This window comes from Aedes aegypti, chromosome 2, assembly GCF_002204515.2.
Source record: "Aedes aegypti strain LVP_AGWG chromosome 2, AaegL5.0 Primary Assembly, whole genome shotgun sequence".
NCBI lineage: Eukaryota > Metazoa > Arthropoda > Insecta > Diptera > Culicidae > Aedes > Aedes aegypti.
Genome location: NC_035108.1, coordinates 250,194,550 through 250,217,817, shown reverse-complemented (window position 1 = coordinate 250,217,817; position 23,268 = coordinate 250,194,550). Strand labels below are relative to the sequence as shown.

Below are 23,268 nucleotides of genomic sequence, written 5' to 3'. Positions count from 1 at the left end.
CAATATCCCTTCATTAATATCTTAAACAATTCTAACATTTTTTTTAGATATTAAAAGAGTTTACAGCTGGTTTAAGTTTTGAGTCACTCTTATGAAAACAAGTCAAATCAGAAGAATTGATTGGAAAGTAATGCATGGATTAGATAGGATTAAAATTTCAAACGAAAATTGAAGGTTGGCGTTAAATTGCATTCGTATGCTTAAATTATAGAACATCTAATGGACAAGAATTATCAAACTCTCAGCAGATCGTACAAAAAAGGCCCCGGGCCTTCGGGCAGAATGTCGATGAACAAAGAACAAAACAAATCTACGGCCGAATAATTAATGCACGATTTTCTTTCTCGAGTGGTTTCTTAATGAATCCTTTTAAAGTTTATTCCAATAATTCCTATGTGAAATTCGACGGAAATGTTTATACGAATTCCAACGGAATGTAGAGACGTTAATTCGAGAATCAACAGGACATTTCTCGCGTAACTTTCCGAAAGGACCTATCTAACATCGAGAGCTCTCTTTGTTTACTTTTTCTTTATTCAATAATTGAGCCACATTAACCTCTCCTTCTGTTTTTTTTATGTGAAACGCTAACCAAGTACATTGTCTTTCGATCAATAGTGAAAAACTTCCCATAAGCTTCAGTATTGCGCTGTTATAATCGAAAGAGTGCGAGAAAGGAGAGAAGATTCTTTCATTGTTACCAAGGGGTTTTTTATAGTAACGCGAGAATTCTTAACCTATTTCGCTTTGAATTCTTATAGACTCAAAAACTTATCATATCTAAAGTAATTGATTGATTGTTAGCGGAAGTGTCTTCATCTTTTGCACAATGTCAGGCGACTGAAACGCTTAAAAACCGACAATGTTTATTTTACCAGTTTCCATTCGGGAACATCCTGACACAAACATGTGATTCAACTGTTTTGATCACCTTTTGGCAAACATCAAAAATTGAACTGTCTGCCGACCATCTGTTGTATTAACGGACAGCATCTTCATTGGTAGGTCATAATATAAAAATAAAGAATGACATACCAGTAAAAGTGATCACACACAGCTGACGAAAGGAGCTTTTGAATTATTAGCGCTTCAAAACAGTTTGATGGTTGGCAAATATTTGCACTTCCAAAACGGTGTTTTCTGTACTTTACGATTCGATGAGACAATATTTGATTAGGTCATCATCAAAACCACAACAAAATGCAATGAAATGAATAAAGGTGTTGTCATACAGCACAAAGAACATATGTTCACTCTCAATCAGAAGCAGCCATGTTTAATTTTTTTTTTAAATGTTCCAGAAACCACGTACCGAAAAATGAGGTACCATCGATCAGCGTGGTAACAATGATCGGAATAAATCACCTCGTAAAAAGGTTCGAATCAACATTTATCAATTTCTCATATTCATGAACTACATAACTCGATATCGACTTATGGAACCATACTAAAATTCAAATTTCATGGTTACTATGATGATCCCTCGAAACAGCTTTCCAAAGGATTTCTGTTCCATGACTCGATATTTCTATGCGTCGATGGTCCCTCCAATATCGACTCATGGAGTTTTGACTGTAATATAAACTAAGGTTTTTTGGGTTCGGGGTTTGGGGGTCCGAATTTTTTTCATGCTTCTAGAAACAACGATTCTCATGATTGTGTATGACACTACCGAAGATTTATATCTCACAAATAAGCAAATGCCATTGTTACAATAAATGGCAGAAAACGATTTCGTAGTCAAAGCTTTTAAAAGCATGTTGAATTCGGCGAATTACTATAAAGAATGCAGAACTTACTCAGGAAATTGCCTACTTATAGGCGTATTTCGCGCGGCGAGATATTTTAAATTTTAGAATAACAGAAGAACATGCTTCAATTTTTCAAAAAACAAAACGCAGAATTAAGTTACGAGCGATGGGTGGCAATATTGTTTTAAAAATATGACACTAAAAACATTTGTATTTCAAATGAAACTTTTGAAAAATATTCAAAAAACTGATAGATGTTACCCCGGATCACGGTATTGATCTTAAAAAACTATTGAATGACTTGCGAAAAAAAATCATCATACTCGTGATTCGAGTATCGATGGTTATAAATTCGATCGAACCATCCCACCAGACACCACGGTGTTGTGTAGCCACGCTGTTGCTACAGGTTATGTGTGTCAAGGACACGATGCATGATTTGCAAAACCTAAGCGGATGATGGTGTGCCCTGAGATTGCTCTCCGGGATGTTAAGCAGTCATGAAGAGGAGGACAGTAAACTAGAGGAGGTGCAACGGGTATTAAATTGATGGTGTGAATTCGCTTTGCAGACACATCTTCACAAGGTTTGTCTGGAGGGGTGCAGAACAAATGCTGTATTGCACATGATAGGCTTGCTACAGTCGTAGACACGGGCTATGACTATGCATTATAAAAGGTTAAAAGAAGTTATTGAAGATTATTGCTTTATAGGCGAGTTGAGTTAAGTAACAAAAAACAGATACAGAAGCTGTTAAAGTTTAAGAGCTGTGGAATATTTCTTCTTTCAGACGTTACGTCCCAACTGAGAGAGAGTTTGCTTCTTAGCTTAGTATTCATATGAGCACTTCCACAGTTATTAACTGGGAACTTTCTTTGCTAAGGACTATCTTTGGATTTGTATATTGTAAGGCAAGCAATAAGATTCTCCATGCTCAGGAAATTCTAGAAAATTTTCGCAAACGTTCCAGACTGAGTTGGATTTGAACCTGCAACCTTCAGCACCAGCAAGATCTTGCTGATAAGCTCACGTTTACTTGATCCAATTGGATCTATGTTCGTTAATCGTCTATGAAATCAATGAAACAGGAAAAAATCGAATACGAACAAAGGAACTAAAAGGTAAATTAACTCTCACACGCCATTATTGTCTCAACCAAGTACATCAAGAATCATTACACGCCACAATTGAACAGCAAAAACCTCACCGTTAGAGACAACTTCTGGAATTGTTCCGCATATAAGGCTTCGCGAACAGTCAATCAAGAGCTAATTCGATTCATGCGGAAGCGTTTATCATCCGACACATTTGATCGACCCATTCCAATCGATCATACTGAATAATTTTCCCACCATCGATCGGCCACCGAGCGGAATCGAACCTGTCCATTTTGATACTCGCAATTATAATTGCCTGACGCCACCGGGTCTAGCATGGAGAGCAACTTTTGCACGGGCGGCGACGACTAGGCGGAGATGGTTCGAAAGACAATTCGCAAAATTTTGTGCGATCTGTCTGAATAGGGGAGACTTGATCACTTTCTCTTAATGCGGCTGTAACTCTGCAGGAAAATCATAATTTGGCTGAATTTGTTTACAAGCTTCCAAGTAAAAATGTTTGGCAAGATCATATATTACGAAATAGTTGTAAATTGCAATTAAACTACCCAATATTTCGTTCTGTCAAATACATCTTCTTCTTCTTTCTGGCATTACGTCCCCACTGGAACAGAGCCTGCTTCTCAGCTTAGTGTTCTTAAGAGCACTTCCACAGTTATTAACTGAGAGCTTACTGTGTCAATGACCATTTTTGCATGCGTATATCGTGTGGCAGGTACGAAGATACTTTATGCCCTGGGAAGTCGAGAAAATTTCCAACCCGAAAAGATCCTCGACCGGTGGGATTCAAACCCACGACCCTCAGCTTGGTCTTGCTGATTAGCTGCGCGTTTACCGCTACGGCTAACTGGGCCTGTCAAATACATGTCTTACTTTTGAACATATGTAAAAAAATAAGGGTCATTAACATTTTCAGTTTTTACAGCTTTTATCAACAAAAAAGTGCTTGAACTTGCTGTTGTAGTGTTCTGGTCCATATTTTTTTTTTATTAGTGACGCTTTACACCAGAAGGGTGCATTCGTGTCAGGAAGAAAAAAATAATTTTACCATTTCACTTTTTACAGTACAATGCGATCAAAGTTTTGTATACAGTCTTGTATCGCGTAAATAGTTCAATAACTTTTCATTTGTTTCGTTACTATTATCTAATACTTCTCCCAAGCTAAGCGAGTCGATGGCGTATCTTCGTCTTTCCTGCTCATATTTTCTGCAATCCATAATATGAGTCGATTTGATCCATAATAATAATCCTCCTCTTCCACTGATCCACATATGTGGAGTGGACAATGGACACCTTTTCGTAAATAATAGTGAATTTTAAGGTATATTCCCAATAACAACTATAGTGTGCAATAACAGAGAGGTATTTTACCCTGAAAATGACCCTTAGTTGATCCATAACTTTGTGGTGATGTAATTCAAACAAACTAATCCTAAATTATAATAATATTCATACCATCTGATGGACTTCCATCTCTGGAAATGTCTTTCGTATAGATATTGCCCAAAATTACTTTCAATAAAATTGTTTTTATTCCGGGAAATAGGGTTTCGCAGGAGATCAAGCCAACCCAGTCTCCCTTACAAAAGCGCGCGAAACGTTGTTCGATACAATAAATGTACGTACACACATTCATTCCGCCGCGTTCATAACTTCCACCGAGCGCGCGATAAATATGGTTGTGTCTCTTCTCTTGCCATACCAGGGTTGCCTTGAAATGCTAATATTGAAATCCCGCAGTCGCTCACAACCGCTTGTATTCGAAAGGGTAAATGTGTGCTTCTAACAAGTGGTTTGTGACAACCATAATAACCGCGTTTTGATTATATGATTCCCTATTCTGCCATAGTACCATTCATCGTCACAAGATTCGATGACGACAGAACGCAACTGAGCAGAGTACAAGCGCACGCAAATCGATTCAAGCCGCTGCATGCAATTTGGCCCTCTAGGTTTCAAACGTCGGAAGCATTATAGAACAACCCAGCGCGCTGGTATTAGCACAAGGGTAACTGCTCGAATTAGGTTCAATGCAAGCAGAGAGCGGTTTGAGCCTCGGCTTGTTGCGTACAACGTTGAATGGAAAACATAGATGCTAGTGTTGTATTCAATTTCATTTTATAGTTATATAGAGATGATCAAAATTTCACCAGCTAAAAGAGCAAATTTAAATTATTACTTCTTAAAAATTAACATTTTTCTTTTCGACATTCGTTTAAGGGAAAAGCGAAAACGTGTCGACTACCGTGATTGCTTATAACACTGCACACTGGGTCAGGAGCAGAATTTAGCCAGACAAAACCTCTAACGCTTTAGGAGTGCATTTTTTCGGGTTGGTGTCAAAGGAGATTTATCTTGAATTTATTTGTTCTTCAAGTTGATGATGAAAGTTAGTTGGAAATTTCGCCGCATAGGTGGCGCTGCGATGCAAACTTTTTTGTTTTGCGTCTAACAGCTTTCGTGTTTTCGGCAAAGTTTTAGAACGTGTTAAAATACGACATGTTGTCGAAGACACCAAAGTTCTAGGACTTAAATTTTACGTTTTTATACTGTTTACATCAAAATCGTATTTTCTTTTAATTTTAAACACCATGCGTCGCTTAAATTCGATAACATGCATGTACCTATCCTATCCTATTTATATTTAAATATTTTAATTTTCGAACAAATTATTGCAGAATATCATAATTGGGTCCTAAAGCCCTGTCCCAATTTTAGTGCCAAACGCTTAAGTTTAGGCCAAAAACACATGTTTACTCAATTTTCTAATGTTTTCCGTTGGTTTAAGCCCAAAAAAACTTGTTATTAGATTTTGTCACATCCTTCGGCTTAAACTCAAATTTTGGGTGTATTTTGTTTTCCGTGTCCCTTACGAAATGTCAGATAGGAACAACCCCAGTGGTCGAACTAAAACCCCTGTGGTGTTTTTGTCGGCTAAGCGAACGTCAAACATGATCAAAAGTGTCAAGGTTCATTTATGGACCAACTTTTTAAATTAAAGTTTAAACATGATACAGTGAATTCACAATTAAGAATCACCCACAATTTATGAATCAGCTGCCTTCAAAGGACAAAATAACAGTAAAAAATAGCACAAAACATCACGGAGACATTTTCGCTTATAATTTATTTTGAGTAAAATTGTTTACGTGATGTTTTGTGTTGATTTTTGTTGTTATTTTGTCATTTAAAGTCAACTGATTCATAAATTGTGGACGATTCTTAATTGTGGATCCACTGTATAGCCATTATTTGAGCGGGAAAAATTGCTAAAGTAATGACAGTAACATGCTTTTTCGTGTTATTAAATAAAAACAAGATTTTAGGACCCAATTTTTAACATAACTTCACCCTGAAAGTTGCAATTTTTTGCAAAAACTTATCTATGTTCCCAAATACGCTATATTTCATCTACCAAATGTCAAAGTTTGCCGGATGTATATTTTGATATATTTGAGATATATAAATTTCAAAATAACCATCTTCTTCATATAAATAGAATAGACTTAATTATTAATTTTATCATTATACTACAAGATTTTTGACACATTGGGTCAGTTAAGATGTGTTAATCAAATATTTTGTTTTTAATACATTCTTTAATACAATTGTGATTTATGTCAGAGAGAACTATCTCGTCATGGTCATAACAGGGTGTAAAAAATAAATTATTTTAGGCCACAGCGAAGTTCCATTTGGGGATGACAAAAAAGCCACACAACAATATGAAAATGTCTAGATACTTAAACACCTGATTAACAAAAAGTATTTGATTAACAAATCTTAACTGACGCATTGTGTCAAAAATCTTGTAGTATAATGATAAAATAAATAATAAGTATATTCTATTTATATGGAAAAGGTGGTTATTTTGAATTTAGATATCTCAAATATATCAAAATATACATCCCGCAAAGTTTGACATTTGGTAGATGAAATATTACATATTTGGAAAAATTGATAAGATTTTGCAAAAATTTGCAACTTTTTGAGTAAAGTTATGTTAAAAATATGCTATTTTTACAATAATTTGTTCAAAATTAAAATATTGGAATAAAAACAAGTTTTTTTTTATATAGTAAATGCATGTTATCAAATTTAAGCGACGCATGGTGTTTAATATGAAACATTTTACGATTTTGACGTAAAAAGTATAAACAACGTAAAATTTAAGTAATTTACACATTTTTTACCATAGCTTTATTATTTGAAGTCCTAGAACTTAGGTGTCTTCGACAACTTGTCGTATTTTTACACGTTCTAAAACTTTGCCGAAGACGCAAAAGCTCTAGATGCAAAACAAAAAAGTTCGCATCACAGCGCCACCTATGCGGCGAAATTTCCAACTAACTTTCATCATCAAATTGAAGAACAACTAAATTCAAGATAAGTCTCCTTTGACACCAACTCGAAAAAATGCAATCCTAAAGCACTAAGTCTGGCTGAAATCTGCTCCTGGCCCAGTGCGCACTGGTTTCAACTATGTTGTACAAAACCACATGAAGGGTCATAAAAGAAAACTAAGGGTAGTTATTTGGATTTGGAATGCATTTCGAATAAAGTGAACATGATTAAATTTAACAAAGATGATGTGCTTAATACTCTGAAAAATTTAAGACAATTAGTTAAGAGACGGATTTTTGGCTATTCATTGTTAGTGTTCCAATTTTAACGTGGACAGCCTTCAAAATGTGTAGTTAAGGCAAAGTTCTTTATACGTGTTGGTCCAGAAGTATTCGACTTTGTAGAATCGTGCTCTATTTTATGTAACTTGGTTTTAACGTGTACGATTACGAGTGCGTGTTCATGGTTGATGAGATTTAGGGACAAACCATCGAAGGACAAAACGTTGAAGAGAAAAATCCAAAGGATAAAAGGTCGAAAATGTTTTTTTAATAGTATTCCTTCTTTGAAAAAGCAGTTCTACACTTTTGTTCTGATTTTTTTGTTCACTCCGGATAATCGAATCACTAAGAAAAAAATTGAAATCTTCGATAAAAGAACATATATATTATCTTTATTTGTTGTTTTATTTATATGATGCCGTGGCGTAGCCAGAAATTATTTCTAGAAACAGTAGGGGTCTTTTTAAGAAAAAAAAAAAAAATTAACCAGCATACACAAAAAACACTTTTTTAAACCCCCTGTTCTTAAATACGTTCAAAACTGCAAAACCATTCATGATGTATATTGCAATACCAAATTATCTCAGATTTATGCATAAAAATTGAAAAACAAGAACATCAAAAATCAAATTCCGGATAATCGAGTTTAAAATTCCGGTTAATCGAATCCCGGATAATCGAGTCCCCGGATAATCGAGTCTCCGGATTATCGAGTCCGACCTATATTTACCAAATGACGACTATCTATGTAAATAAAAATGGAATGGTGTTTTTATATACAATAGATTGACGTCATTCTTTCACCAAAAGATTCGAAAAGAGATACCATATTTCGTGAGTTTAAACAGTGGTGAAAATCGAACCAAAAAAAAAAGGGGGGAAACACTTTACTTACATTTTTAAAGGAATTTTGGCAAAGCCTATTTCACAGGCTACTGCTTGGCAATACAACGTTTGTCGGGACAACTAGTCTACTTCAATAAAAATGGAGTAGTTTTTGTATGTCACGAAATAGCTTGAGAACGGATAAACGGATTGGCGTCAGTTTTTCACAGTTGCACACGGCAAGGGATGCGAAGTGTTGGTGTGAGGAAAAAGATTGGGAAAGTCTCCGGAATAATCGAGAAAATCGGGGAAGACTAATGTGTAATTTTGTATGGGGGATTACATGACGTTTTACAACAGCCTACTTGATGGCAGGGCGAAGTTTGCCGGAACCACTAGTTTTATAATAAAACTAAATAATTTAGACACATTTCTTTTTCAATTTTGGTAAAACAGATCTTATGACAACATAACGACTGAATTGCAACCTACAGTATCTTAATTTTGCATTGAGCTTTAATTGTTTCGTCAAAATTGCAGAAATATATGCGAAATTACGACCGTTTTTACCCCAAAACGCTTTTTTCTGGGATTGGCATAAAATACTTCAGTGAGTTAAGTGTTTACGACTATCTGCTGAACACAATAGAATAGAAATTTTTAAAATTAAACAAACACCTGCTAAAACTTGGATTTTTGTCAAATTTTCAGTCACGGGTCAACCGTAGATCACGGGGCGTTCCGATTATTGAGCAACATTTCAAAAAAATCATGAAGATAACAAACAAAAATTTTAAAAATACATTAATATTTTTTAAGCGATTAAAACTTTGGAAAAACAATGCACTTTCTGGACAAATTCTAAACGAATATAATGAATGAAAATAAATTAATGAATGTCAAGAGGAATTGCAAGCGAAATTGCTTGGAGAAATATTCTGAAAAACACAAACAGAAATGTTTTTCTCAAAGTTTCCGCTAGGGATTGCCACAAAAAATCATGTGTGGGATTCTCTCAGAAATTCTCAGAAAAGTTTATCCAATTCTTTCAGTAATTATCCTTGAGTAAGGCATTAAAACAAAGGTGCTTTCAGGCATTCCTCTGAGCAAAGCTTTGAGGATTCCAATAGGTCTCAAGCGTTACGACTCATACAACAATTTCAAATTTTCTCTACAAAAAGCGTTACGGAGGGTGGAGGGGGTCAAAAATTTCCAATTTTACCATTTAATAAATGGACACTACCAAAAGATAACTCAGACATGGCGTGCAAACCCTTGTTGAAGGTATCTGGATTAGATTGCTGGACGGCCCAGGATGACAAATTTGGCAAAGAAAACTCTCAGTTAACCCGCAATATTTTTTTTTTGTATCTCAACATTTTTGTATCATTTTTTCACAACTCTTCTATTTTCAGAATCTGTGTCGATATTGACCATCAATCATCTGGTTTGGACGATATTCCGATGCTCCTTCCTATATTAAATTTCTTTGGTCGCTAATAGGCTATTCAATCTTACGTAATGAAGTGCTTCTTGAAAATCATACAAATCGGTTGACTTGTCTCCAAGAAATCTAAAATTTTTGATTTTGAAGTTTTCAAGATCTTTTTCAACTGGATTGATACCAGAAACATAAATGTTCATTACTCAAGAACGGTTGCACAAATTTGTTCATTTTTTTACAACGCTGATTAAAAAAAATATCTGTGGTTTGAGAAAATGATCAATGATCTAATCGACAGTAGAAAGTAGAAGAGTTTCTTTTGAAGAACTTGTGAAATAGTGGTGCAAAAATAATAAAAAGCGATACTGTTTTTGCAATTTTGATATTTTTAGTGGTGAAAAAATGATGCTGTTGATAAAAGGATTAATAACTTCGGAAGTGCACTTACAACATCAAGCTAAGTAGCCGGCTCTGTTTCAGTGGGGACGTAATGCTACGAAGATCAATATCCAAAAGAAAAGCTCAAAGAATCTACCGATGTTAGTTCAAAAGTAATGTTTTTCAAAACATAGAAACACCTATCTTAGCTACATTGCATATCGGCAAAAATCGACTATTACCCCCGGATACCCTAGAAATGCATCTCCCAGTAGCCCGTAGGATTATAAACAAACAAATAATTCACACTACCAAGAGATTACAACAGTAGCAACGACGACAGCTCACTAAAGACTGACAGATGGTAGTAAGTAGTAAATTAGCCGTTGGCACGAAGTCAACTACGACGACGACGTGCATTCGACCGGAAAGTAAAGTAACACACAAAGAAACGGACGATGATCATTCTCGTGCACTCCACTCAATTAGTAAATCAACTAGGGCTAGGGGCCATATCGACAACGCGCTGCACATGTACAGTTTCATATGAATACAGTGGACGAACACATTTCCATCCATTCATCTCCACGAGTAGGTCGAAGTCGACGAAGAGAAAAGCAAAATGAATCATCTACAATTTTGTCTTTGATAGGGACCCGTAAAACTTTCCACCGATAATTTTCACGATCACCTATCTCCGGTTCTAGCCAAGTCAACAGGTTTATCTTTGGGGAAAATTTCCACAGTTACATAAAAGGTCAATAAAACTGAAATAGTATGTGAAAGAGTTTGAAGCGATTACGACGTTCATAGAGAGTGTTTGTAAACAAAACGATTGTAAGGGTTTGCATCTTTTTAGATGCGAACCTCGTGCTTGCTGGGCTGTAGTGTTGGTGTTCGGAAAACACGCTTGTAATTTCAGGGCTGGTAGCGGTCAAGTAACAGAATAACAGTGATAATTTTGTCACTAATAGAATGATTGAAATAGTGTTCAAATAGTATCATAGCATAGCATATACCAACTGTACAGGTCTATAATTGCTACTCCGTGGTTGATCGGGACCGGTAAGAATTACTCTTCGATCCAAATTAATAACGGATGGGACTTTCCGCTTACTCTCGAAGGGCACATAATAGCAGCTCTCAGATTATTGATTTAATAAAGGCGCCGGCCAAGCCCTTACAGTGTGTAGACGTAGCTACACACATGGTTACCAATGGCTTTTAGAGCGAGATCATGAATTGAGTGAGAAATGTAGAACATCTTTAAAATAAATATTGTATTGTTGTTTAAATATAAACAGGATATCTTTGTATCAGATTACGAAAAAAGTCACTATTTTTGTTGCAAATAGTGACTTTTTAGTTACCAGATCAAAAATAGTGACCGAGTCCATAGCGACCCTGTAATAGTAACGTCTACGAACAAACTTCGCAAACCGACCCTTCTCCGTACATATGTGTGGCGATCGACGCGCATTCGATTCTTACACCCCACCCGAGCCACCCCCTCTCTCAGATGGCACTGTATTTGACACTGAACCTGTCACTCACCAAACAAAAGATAGTGAGCGACAAGCACAGCCAGTCACAGTAAGAATCTAGGCGGGCAAATTGTTTTCCGTTTATAGCCCCTTGCCCTCCACGAGAGGATTATTTTCAAATTAGTGCAGACTATTTACTGCCTCCGCAGTCAACCGGTACTAACGGGCGACACTATTTTTAACCATTGTAGGAACGTGTTATCACACGAATTGAACGAATCATGCTTAAAGTATTGACAAGAATATTATGTGCGGCCTGTTCAGAGTAGGTAGATTACTAATGAATAATAGAACAATAAGCATGAATAAGCATTGGCATCGATGACCTACTCTTCGTATTTGTTATTTTGTAATTGACCAGAACAATCAAAATTCCACAAAGATTCAATTAATAGCGTAGGGGAACTATTGGGACAAATTACGATAACTTAATGTTGTAACCTAAGGCCAGTCGCATCGCGTACAGAATACATGCACCATGAAAAAAGCTCGCTTATTATACACTACACGAGCGTGGTGATGCCAACAATGGTCGCTGCGGCAACCGCTTCCAAATTAATTATATTATTGAAACTTAAAACTCATCTGTACATCTACGGCTCAAAGCAACAGCTTTTGTTAGTAAGATAGGGTATGACAGCCGGAAAACATCCGGAACAGCCGGAAGTTTAAGGATTTTTTTTTACAATTTTGAGCAGTTACTTAGAAAAATGTTTAAGCCGGTATTTGTGAAAACAATTTCAGTGAATTGAAGAAACCGGCAGTTGTTTCTGGTAAAATTTTCTGATGATTTTTGACAGAAATTCGGAAGTAACTCCATACATGGATGCAGACGAGTTAACAGAAGCGTTGTGAACGCATCTCTGTCACCGGTAACACAGGTTATATCGTCCTGCAAAGGAGATGGCGTAAGGATCAAAGAGCATTGGTCCTTGATTGGATGGAGCTTGCTACTCTGGGGACTAACCGTATAGAGTGGGCGCAACATAGTATTGGCAATAGCGGGTAATCGAGGTGTCTGGAAACCGGAAGACCCCCAACAATCGTTATTGCAGAACCGAACTCGGAGCCTGTCTGGCCAGCATCAAGGTAACGATTTCGAGAAAACTTTCTTCGTCGTAATAGGTTAGGTTCATCGCCTGGATTCTTGTAAACCAGAAGTTATTCTACACCGGAGTTGCAGGACCGACCTCGACATCAGCCCGGGTAACATCGAATCAGGAGATTTACCATCAAGTAGTCCGTAGCGTATCTACTTCACCGGAAACGCAGGACCTGCTTCGTCACTCTACTGGCCAGTATCGGAGCAAGAAGATAGTCAGCACAATAGCCTCTCCAATGAAGTAATACAAAGAAGCAGATCGACTGAAGACCCGGAGGTGGATGTTAGTCGGTAAACGGAAGATTTCAAACTATTTCCGGGTCCGAGATTTTGGCACACGATTTGATTTGAGACATACAATATCCGTAATGACTGCAAGCGCAAACAATTTTTTATCCATACAACTCATGAAATTATGTTGAATGAAAACGGGTATGCTAGGTCATTGTGGAACCCTTTAAAATCTAGATCTACACATCAACAAGAATATTGAATCAGTTGAATTGAATTGACCCAGTGTTTCCTTCATGGCATTCCTAAGTAATTCCTCAAAGATTTTTGTTTTGAGATACCTTCAGAAATCACTACAAATATTTGTCTGTTTCTCAGAGATTCGTTTAGGAGTTCCTCCAGTTTTTTTCAGTAATTTGTTAAGGTAGTTCTTAGCTCTCCCGGGAATTTTACTAGGATTTTCTCAAAGATTTTTGTTTTAAGAATTCAACTAGTGTGTTTTTGAAGATATATTCGGAAATATTGCGGGGATTTGTTAGAATTTAGACTTTCGGAAGTTTTTTTTTCTAAATACAGGAATCGCTCTAAATATTCTTCAAAAGACTTCTTAAAGAATTCCTTAACAGATTCTTCTAAAAATTTCAGAAAGTCAATCTGAAGAAATCTGGACATATTGAATGTTTTTTACTTCTTCTTTCACCATTGTTTTTTTCAATTATTTTCCTTTTTTCATTTATCACAGAAACAATACAATACTAATCCTCATCTGAGTTAAGTTCACATTCACGAAACTTTATTTTCGTCAATTTCATCTACGACGTCCATCAGATCATCTAAAATGTCACCAGATAAATCGCATTTACAATCCTCGAATATCTTAGTTTCGCACTACTTTAGGGTAACTCGTTATCCAAACGGAACTTAAAAATGGATCTGACTCATGCAAAGCGCGAAGAAAAACGTCATGCAAGATGGTCTCTCTGGATCGTTTTCTTGCATGGTGGGTCCTAACTTTTTTTCAAAGTTTATGCTGGCATTCGGTAGCTTCTTCAGCCAAAGCCAAATGTGCAGGTGAGTGCATTATTATTTCACCAGCATGAGCCAGAATTTTATGAACAGTTGCAGGAATTTTGTACCAACTATACAAATTGAAATATTGTTGGTAAGTAGATTTACAATACTCATCATTTTTTCTGGGTTTATTAGATTTTGGCAGTTGATTACTATCAGAATATTATGCAACCTTTCAATAAATTTTCAATATTACAAGCTTCCTTCCACTTTGTTACAAATTTATACTCAAATTTATATAACTTATATTATCGTTTTCTTGCATGGTGGGTCCTAACATTTTTCAAAAGTTTATGCTGGCATTCGGTAGCTTCTTCAGCCAAAGCCAAAGGTGCAGGTGAGTGCATTATTATTTCACCAGCATGAGCCAGAATTTTATGAACAGTTGCAGGAATTTTGTACCAACTATACAAATTGAAATTTTTTGGTAAGTAGATTTACAATACCCATCATTTATTCTGGGTTTATTAGATTTTGGCAGTTGATTACTATCAGAATATTATGCAACCTTTCAATAAATTTTCAATATGACAAGCTTCCTTCCACTTTGTTACAAATTTATACTCAAATTTATATCGTACTCATATTCTGCTATTCCATAATTGGCATAAATGTGTTTGCAAGCATTTTCAACATTCTCCATATGATTTAATTCGATGTTAAGAAAAGAGAAATTACAGCGCGATTATCCATAGCTTCACTTATCACTGCTTTTTATGGTTCACACTTATTCTAGTTTTTCAACAATAGCATCATTTTCAGAAATACTAACAGTGAAATACTCTAATCATATATAAAATTCAATTGCCAGAAGCATATTTTTGTTTGTGCTCAACAAAGAGCGATTGCTGTTTCCTATAGGTACCTAATGGAGAAATATTATTCCGAAACTAATGGTGGCAGTGGTAGCCGTGGTTATGAATAAACAAGTAACAAGTAACAGATTGATAATCGCTTCAATTCATATTTCCTACAATCATGTTTTCTGGCCACCCTATTTTTAAAATGGCAACCCTAAGGGCAAAATAAAATATTGGTTCGAAATAAATCAAAAATTTGTAGGCCAACTAAAAATATTGAGATTCTGAACATCTATAAATTTTGTTGATATGGAAGGAAACTTATTTTAAGCATGCACGGTAAACGAAATAAATTGACAAAAAAAAGAAAAATTATATAATTTTCAAAGTTGCAATTTGTTGCAAGATTTATCTACGGGACATGTTTGTAGAAGTTTCAAGCTTGATTTCTATCCAAACAGAAGTGTGGGAAATGCGAGGAAAAAAGTTCTTGACTATCAAAGTTCAAATTTGGCATTATTTTTTTTTAATTTGCCAATCCTATGAAGATATGAAGAAAAAATTGACTGCCACGCGAAAAAAAGTTTGTCCAAGTGTTGTACAAGACTTTATGAGTAGTGTGATGAAAAAAGATCGTGAATTTAAAAATGATATTGAAATTGAGTAAAACAATCATGGAAAAATATTCATAACATACTTTGTTTTACTCCCTGAGAGTTCGAGAATGATTGATTGAACGTGCGATTCTTGACAAATATTTGTTTGTCGAAATTTATCTAGGCTGTGAGAAATCACTTTCAGGATGAATTTCAGGAATAATGGTTGGCCGAATCTTTAGATGAATTTCTGAAAGAGTGTCTTAATGTATTCCTAAATAAATTTCTGTAGAATTCCTAAAACTTTTCTTTTTGGATTTTTTGAAGGGATTTATATAAATATATGGAAGAAACTTGTACGAAACTCTGGATCACCAAGAATTTACATCAGGATTCTCTACAAAGATAGAATGGAAAGATTGATTCAAAAAACCATTTGCTTTCCAGAGACTTTCCATATTTCGAGTTTTTAGAGATTTGAATTCAAATAATAACTCAGTCTCTAAGAAGATGCCTGATATCAGCCCTGGAGGGTAGTTTACTAAAATTTGTATACTTAAGTCTACGTCTTAAGTTTTAAGTATTTAAGTTTAAGTTTATTTTTGTCTTGAACATGTAACAATTGTAAGGCTAGAATTTTGACATTTGGGCCGTTCTTGAGTAATCATATCTTAAACGAATATACGTTTTATGAAACATGACAACAAGTTTTACGTCTCTACCTTACATTACGCACTAGAAACACACTATATCACTCGTTTTGTCCCGTCAAATATGCATTTGAAAAGCTGATGTTTAGATTTTTATCATGGAACCCGCCTTTGCCCATAGTAGAAATGTTTACGAATTTTATTTTCATGTTATCTACATCGCTGCAGACCTAAAGCTGCTAATTATGAACCCTTTTGTGTGTGTGTTCTCATTCACCCATTTGTTTATATGACTGTAGTAACAGACATTCTTTTTTCTTAGAACTGCTTTTCAGGAATGCAAGTGAAGTTTCCCAACGGATGTTGCTATGGAAATAGTATTATAAGTGTGAAACTACCGTTTTTCTCAATGGGGTTCATAATATGCAGAGGGATCATAACTGGTATAGATTTCCTAGATTTTCTCCAGTATTCAGTCTGTATTATTTCTGTCTGTTTGTTACACAATACACTTACTGGTACAAATTTAACATTCACAATAAACTAAATCGAGAAATATTCTGTCAAAATGTACACAATTCATGAAAATATAGCAATTGAATTATAGTTTGATTGTTTTTCCACTGCTCTTAAACTTTTTCCCTACCGATAGTTTAACTATTTTAAAAAACGCAATGTAGGTAGATGACTAAACTTAACTGTTTGCAAAACAACACTGCTCAGCGTGTTTTTGTTTACAAAAGTAATGGATGATTGTGAATTATAAAACAAAACACGGCGATACTTCAAACAAAAAACCGAGAGTGATTCGCGATAATGGCCTATCTAACAAATCAATAACAATGAGAAAATGACCAATGAAATTCTCATGTGCAAATGCAATTTTTAGTCTCAATTAGAGAGAAAATACTCAAACTTAAACTTTTTCACTGTAATTCACACTTCGTAAACCTAGTTTCTAAACCCACACACGTCGCCTATAATTTCCCTTGCTATTCCGTACTTAAAATATCTTATAAGCTTTCGCCTAAAACGTACTCGATGATGTCAGTATCGCCCAATGTTATGAGTCTATAACCGATATAGTTTTCAATATCTCCTATTAATTTTTCGCCGTGTTTACATTTGTATTTCAATTAAGCCCACCACAATTATGCGGTGTCGCCGTTTACTATCGCCGTGTTTCATAATCAATGAACTGTGTTGTTTTGCATTAGGTAAAATTTCGTCTTCTACAAATTTGCGTTTTTTTGAATAGTTAAATTATCGGTAGGGGAAAGTATAAAAGCAGTGAATAGATAATTAAGCTACAATTTCGTCGCAATATATTCTTGAATTGTGTACATTTTGTCAGTATAGCCAAGATCGCGAAGCACCCCGGAAATATAGCGATGGCAGACTTTTAAGATTAAGCTACACTGACATTCTCGAGTACGTTCTCGGCAAAACTTAATAAGATTTGTTTATAACGTAATAGCAAGGGAAATTGTAGGAAATATGTGTGGTATTCTTCGGGGTCCTAAAAATAGGTTTATCAAATGTGAACTATAGTGAAAAGATTTATATTTGAGAATTTTAACTCCAATTGGGATTAAACATTGCACTTCAAAATTTCTTTAGTTATTTTGCCATTGTTAAAGATTTGTCAGATATGCCCTAAACGCGAAACTCTCTCGAAATGAATAATAGCACAGAAGGTAATTCACTGAAAGAAATTCTCGCCCAACCGAAAGAAAGTAAGCAACCACCCTACACTCACTGTTTACCGTCATACAAATTCTCCGCGAATGACTGACAACTGAATAACTATTGACAACCTTGTTGAACACACATTTCCGACACGCGGGGTTCAATCATCGCGCGGTATCAAACAACTCAATTTCAAGGCAAAAACCTCACATGTACCAATCGACGAGAGACGAGACTCCACATACCTGGTGGTGCCATTGAAGGAATGCCGCTCGCTCCTGCGTGGAACCCCTATGCACTTGGGTGGTACGCCCCCAATCGTTATTCGTCTACCACCGCCGGGATGCATCCTGAAGGACATCTGTCATGTGGACACACAAACAAACACGCGTACCCGCGACCTTGATCGATTCCGCCAAATTTCCCACTGTTTTAGTTAGCTGCCCCACAAAGGAAACTCACAAAACTGCACCAAACATCAGACGGGGCGAGATCGACGTAGATTTGTTTATGTTTACCCGAGCGATCGGATTCTACACACAGCGTTTGCCAGTTGCTGTCACTACAGAGAGAGCAACTTGTCAGTCCACAGTGTTTTGTAAATCGAATCCGCCGCGGAAACACATGCCACAAACACAATCGAGTGCGAAAATGACGAACGGTTGGAAAAATGTAGGTAAGTGGGTGAATTGCGCGTTCTTCTGACGTTTACAGCCTAGAATTGCGCGCTAAACCTACCCCGCGGCGAGTAGAATACGCTATAGAATTTCACCGTCTCTCTATCTCCGCGAAGAATGCAGCCTAACAAAGATCGCGACACGTCGTTGGATCGATCGTCACTGTGCAACTGGACCACCTTGGCTCCTGAATGGATACTGCACGAAGATACTTCACTGATACGGTTCACCGCCCGTCCGGACGGATTAACTCCACTTAACGGGCCCCGGGAGCAATCCAAGAATAAATCAAATCAATTTAAGCAAACGTGAAAATATAAAAAGGAAAACAACAGTCGGATGCGGCGCGGGATTTGCTCTCGGTTCAAAACTACTACCACCATCATGATGACAGCGGACTAACTAGTAACTAGCCTCTAATGGAGAGATTCAGGCTGAGTTCTGTAGTGCACTCCCGTTGTCCTGTTACTTGGCGGGAGGGGGAGGCTGTGTGTGCAATTGGGTTCCACAGACAAGTAAACTGATCATCAACTAGTGCACTAATATACCGTGAGTGCGGCACTCGTTTGTTGAATTGGTTGGGCGGAGAACCCGACAAAGGCCGGTGGTGTGGTGTATGGACGATGCCCACTGTTGGCCACTATCAGAGTCGGTGTGTGATAATCGGACTGTTGTTATAGACAATTGCGAAAGGAAGAACACAGTGCTACCTTAGGGGTTTGGCAAATTTGTATACCAGTTGAAAATCAGAATCCCAAAATCATGATTATGATTCATCAGTGCACATCGTACCTTCGTGCTGTGCGTACACGAATTCTCTCTGCTTTTGGATTTTTTTTAAACTAGGGTCGATGTACCAATAGTGGAGGTACTAAGCACGCTTGAACTTCATTTAACTGCCTAAATTCAAGTAGCGCAATTAATGTAAGCTACCCCGGGGCAAGTGAGATTCCGAGGTAAGTGTGACATTTCGTCATAGCTCGTTTAGGAAAAGTTTTTCAAGGGAGTATTCTTCTAGAAAGTTGAAGATTTAATGCTAAGGAAAGTATTTGGTACAAAAAATATTGTTATTTTTAATACCATGTGCTCCATGTAACAGTTGTCAGCTCAGCACCATTTTCAACTTGCATGTAAATTGTGAAAAAAATCACATGAAATGTCAAAACCTAAACTTCTTTCCAGTAACATCACGAGTTTAGTGCTAGTTTCAATTGAAATCCCCGGTTCCCACACATTGACACCGGTGACGGCGCATCATTCTTTATATGTGAATTATCCCCGGATAAAAATATCCTCCTTAACTGGACTTAATGCACACTTGACCGGTGAATTGCCTTATCATCGTCAATTTTATCGTTCCATTTCTTCCATTTAATGACACCGATAAAAAAATATTCAAATTTGCGGTTGGAAAAGTTGGCACTTGACACTTTGTCATGAGATTCGTTTAAAACGATAATTTCACATGGCTACACATTTCTATATAGGTTTGCGATTATAAAATTAACATTACATTTATATCATACTACTCTATAAAAAACTGTCAAAATAACCGCGACCCTCAACAGCCTTCATCAGCGAAAAAATATAGCGAACATATGCAAACAAACTGTTGATTACGTTCGTCATTATTGTCATCGCAAGTCGGGAACACACAAGTAGATATGTATGCATAAAGCGTGGGATATCATCATCCGACAACGGAAACGACAAGTTGCTTCCCCTCTTCTCTGGAAATCGACAAGCGGAGAGATTGATGCGTAGAAAGGAGATTGCAAGTGCACTCGCTAGAACTGACGAAGTACGTATGTCTCGATTATATCAGTACGGTATATTAGTGAAATGGACGACGAGCGTAATCAGCTGGTATTGCCGAGAGAACGTAGTACAGTGGTTCCCAACTGTTTTGAAGAAGTTCTACAACCATCTCGCGACTACTAAAAATGGATGAACTTGAAATGATATTTAATGTTGTCTCGAACATTCAGTATGAATTAACAAATATCCTTGACAAGCACACTCAAAAGTGATATAATCTACCACAGATAATGCAAAAAAATCTAATAGAATCATCTGGAGTTCATTAAAACCACTACGAAAGAGTCTACCAAGCATCTTTCTAAGAGTCCGATCTAACAATCTAGCTCTTTACTTAGCTTAGCTTAGACTGAATACACATATCAATGGTAGCTATTCCGTGATTGCCCGAAGTTAGTAAAGATGCATCAAGAATCAACTAGAAGTTGGGGATTGGCCATAATCTTCTTCAGCGTGCATAATTCAGTGCCTCTGTTTAAACAGGGTAAATAACGGCGCCGGCCCCGTCCTTGTAGTCAGGTGAGATTGAGGAAGGAATGTTATGTGTAACCTTTGCTATTTGGAAACCTTGTTTACCTCTGCATCTCCACAAAGGAAGTAAGGGAGGGATGTTTGTTAATGGGGAGGGCCGTTGGGTCAGAGGATTCACTTTGACGTAATCTAACTGTTTACTTTTTACTTAACTCTTTCGACGTAAGGTGTAAGGTGTCTGTGTTCGATTCCCGGTCGGTTAATTTTTTTGTAATGAAAATTTCTCTTACTTCCCTGGGCATAGAGTATAATCGTACCTAATGTACCTAATGGACGTAATGTCGATAATAAGAAGAAAATAAAGGGAAACATTAAATTATTGGAATAATCCTTTCTAACATTCTCGACACATTAGATGCAAATATGTTGATGAAATTGAAGTGTTTCTATTCTGTGAACAGGTATAATTGAAATAAGGAAATCGATACTGACCTCTACAAACACTTTAGGAAACTTGCTAATGGGTTTCTCAGAAGCCAACTGTTGGTCTTCAGAAGAGTTCGTTTAACATTGTTTCGTTAATTACTATAACAAATATCAGTGAAAAATCTTATCAAAATTCTGCTGACTTATTCGAGAAATCACTTTCAAGAATTTTCTAGAAGATCTCGTTAAGAAGCTGGCAAAATTCTCTAGTTAGAATTTTAAGTATTAGAGTCAAATGCCCCTTCTGGGTAAAGTCACTCTACACAAAAAAGCATTTCGCACAAGAAAAAAAACGGAGAGATAACACTAGGATTGTTATCTGTTAATGATCTCTCAAAAGCCGAACAAGATTCCTCATATTTAGCTTTAATCAAGAAAACCGACACTTATGAACCGTGGCTTGGACCTGTTGAAAAGTCGTAACGGCTAGGGGTGTGCGGACACTGATTGGGAAACCCTGACGTAGCGGCTAGGTATAATGAAAACTGTTTCTTGATAGCTGTTGACATGATGTATTATTGATACTCACAGCTCGTAGGAATGAGTTGCTCATCAGTGTAGAGGTACTGTCGATTTGAATGTATTGATTTGTTGATAGTTTTGACTCACGTGCTTTGCTCGGTTAGGGTAGATGACTTGTTTTCTACTGACATACTATATTTGACAACGCTAGTTTTTGAAATAAAGGTTTGATTTGTACCTACGGTGTACGGTTTCGCGCATTTTTTCGTCGCCGGATTTTTTTTTCCTGTTTTGGAGCGTCTTGTTGGGTAGTGCTTCGTGAAGCCCAAGTAGGACAGTTTTTACATTCAGAAATGGAATAGTGAAAAGTGAAAAATGAAAAAGTGATTTGTTGTGTCCTCAGTACTGTTGGTTTTTGGCTGCCCAAAGTTCACCGAACCATCCGGAAGTGACAGGCAGCACATAAATTAAGAGAATCAATCCGGTGAGTTTGTTCCAGTATGATACTTTTTTTTTTGTGAGCCTTCCGGATTGTTTTTGTCCGCGTCTTGGAACTTCTGATCGTTTCTTGAACGGAAAATGTTATTTTCGGAGTTTGATAATTATGTTCAGATTGCGCATTCTGTCCGGGCGAGTGTTACGCAACTAACAATCGGTTGTGGATGCTTTTTAACCGTTCGATGACCCTGGAGGGACCGATTCTGCTTTTCGTATAATTTTGAGCAGAAAAACCGACTGTGTTATCCTAGGGTGTTTAGTTCGAACGCGCTTCCTTTCGTTTTTCGATTATCTAAAAATACAGTACCACCCAGTACTGTTTTTCAATGGGCACAGTACAGTTTTTCAATAGGCGTGATTTTTTTTTTACGCGTATCGTTATTTTATACAATCCGATGACCCTGGAGGGATCGGTTTTGCTTTTTACTGGTTATTGAGCAAAAATATTACTGCACAATCGACAAGCATTTCGCGAAATACTATTTATACTATAAATAAGCTATTGTTTTCACTTTTGATTGCCGGCATTCAAAAGATTAATTTGAAAAGGCTTAAACAACAAATATTTATGGTCTATCGCCAGCTTTCTAGGCGAATCCTGACAATATACCTTCCCCAACCTCCAACTCCGTAGCACTTATGAGGGTGTCGCTGAGTCGGTGGCCTCTCATTAAGTAAGTGCTACATCAACATTTCCTTCCCCTATCCCAAGTTACGGTAAAGATGGGCGTGGCCGGGAATAGCGATATTCATGCTTTTAGTATTCTTGTTTATGATTTGAACAAGGTATACTCCCCTGCCTTGTTCTTGAAAGTAGTCAGGATGAGATTATTAAAAAGAAACATGAATGTTGCTAGTATCCAATCTACGAAGTATACCGTAACTACGCTAACGCTAAAGGTTTGATTTGTACCTATTATTTTTGTCCAAACCGTGTAAAATTTACTTAAATCGATTTGAAAAAGTTATCGAGAAATGATTCATGAGCTTATGAAAAACATGACTAAAATTACTGGATGTTCAGGACGCA

The 23,268-nt window shown here is 36.7% G+C and overlaps 1 protein-coding gene and 1 long non-coding RNA gene across 3 annotated transcripts in view; one reads left to right on the top strand and one right to left on the bottom strand.

The window, feature by feature from the left end:
- The window catches only part of LOC5569496 (protein bunched, class 2/F/G isoform), a 505,547-nt gene that overhangs the window by 405,961 nt on the left and 76,318 nt on the right, over positions 1-23,268 (bottom strand). The window lies entirely within an intron of this gene.
- Positions 18,404-18,835, top strand: LOC110676529. The gene is made up of 2 exons (XR_002500483.1): positions 18,404-18,502; positions 18,620-18,835. It is a non-coding gene; the product is annotated as an uncharacterized LOC110676529 (long non-coding RNA).